Source organism: Mustela nigripes, chromosome 1 (assembly GCF_022355385.1).
Source record: "Mustela nigripes isolate SB6536 chromosome 1, MUSNIG.SB6536, whole genome shotgun sequence".
Lineage (NCBI taxonomy): Eukaryota > Metazoa > Chordata > Mammalia > Carnivora > Mustelidae > Mustela > Mustela nigripes.
The window spans coordinates 96,903,048-96,904,953 of record NC_081557.1 but is presented as its reverse complement, the minus strand read 5'-3'; positions in this window follow the sequence as shown (position 1 = coordinate 96,904,953).

Genomic DNA, 1,906 nt, shown 5'->3' with positions numbered 1-1,906 from the left:
CCCGCCCCGCGCCCAGGCCCCGCCCCGCGCCCAGGCCCCGCCCCGCGCCCCGGCCCCGCCCCGCGCCCAGGCCCCGCCCCGCGCCCAGGCCCCGCCCCGCGCCCAGGCCGTCAGAACTAAGGCCCAAGCTCCCACTCTGCGGAGGCGGGGGTGCAGAGGCTCGGCCAGGGTGATGGAGGTACCCGCCCGGACCCCGCTGCGCGAGGTGTACGTTTAAACTCCAGAAGGGTGGGCTGAGAAAGCGCATGGAGCCCCCGCATCCTTTACGCAGCCAAAAGAAACAGGGGCAGGAATTCACTTTGCTCATGGTGGACTGAAGGGGTCAGGGACCTACCTGAGTGATGCGAGCTCTGCTCCTAGGACTCGGGCACACCAAAGAGGATGCCCAAGGCCAGAAGGAAAACAGATTTAGCGCCTCCCCTGACTTCATCCTGGCTCTGAGCCACCGGGTCTCCAGCCCTAATTTCCCCCGCTAGCCTCAAGCTTCCACAGAACCCCTCCACCTCTTCCTCTGGCCTGTGAGCCAGAATTGTATCTGGCTCCTGCTCCGTAAGACAAATAACGCGGGCGGTGAGAGAAAATGAACACTGCTGTCCAAACTCCCCAGTCAATATTTTTTCCGCTTTTTCCATGCAAGCTGTTAAAAACATGCTGCTCTCTTGTTTTTGTGTTTCTTTTCAGTTTGGTACTGGAATGGTGCCTTCTGTTGTTTTTTCTTCCTCCCTCTTTTAGGTCTTTAGCATGCTAGAAGTACAACAATCAAGCAAAACTAGGACAAGCTTTAATCCTTCCAAACTGGGTGGAGTGGCTACTTTGCTTGTACAAGAAAGGCTAAACTGGCCTCCCTAGAACTCCCAGAGTCCTCAAAGGCACCAGGAGGAGGATGTGAGGGTACTAGAGTTTCTTACAAAACTTAATGGAAAGTTTTCCTTTACCCTTCTGAGGGAAGCACAGAAACACCCCTCCTTTTTTGTTCATTTTGGACTATAATTTAAGTGGCTTAGAGTGATAAACTACATATGGTTAACATAAGCTCGGAAATGGTAATGGCAGGTCTGATGAATGAAAACATAAAATTATCAATGAACACAATTTGGGAGACCTTTTTTTTTTTTTCAAAGATTTTATTTATTTATTTGACAGAGATCACAAGTAGGCAGAGAGAGAGGAAGGGAAGCAGGCCCGCTGCTGAGCAGAGAGCCCAATGTGGGACTCAATCCCAGGACCCTGAGATCATGACCTGAGCCGAAGGCAGCAGCTTAACCCACTGAGCCACCCAGGCGCCCCGGGAGACTTTTTTTTTTTTTTTTTTTTAAACACTGCGTTCGTCAGAGTAAACACAGTAGATAGAGACTTGGATAGGAGTGAAAGTTTGGCACCAATGGACTTGAACAGTAGCTCTCAAATTAAGTCTGTGGATGTATTCTGTAGGGCTTCCATTTGGTTTTCATTTTGGTTATAATTTTTAGATTTATATAAGCATATCCTGGACTATTTGGCTGACCACTTTATAACCAGTATTGCAGCCCTATTTCAAAACTTATGTTCACATGTGTGTTCCACTGTTACTTTTACACCCTTCTAGGATAATGAGAAAAGAACAGAGGTGGATTTAAAATGAAAATGGTGTTTTCATGCCCAAAATGAAAGCCAAATGACACCATGGAAATGTACTGTGGCAACATTTCCAACAGAGGAGTAGTGAGAAAACAGGTGTTACAGGTCACTTGGTGGCACAGGCACATTCGCCTCAAAAGAAACTGAGTGTTCACGGGCAACACCTGAGTCACAATACATGGGATAATTCCGTCTCCTGTGTATCTGATTTGTAGATTTTGGGCTTTTAGTGTATAAGAACTATATATTAAAAAAAAACCATATTCCTACTTTAAATTTTCAAGTTTAA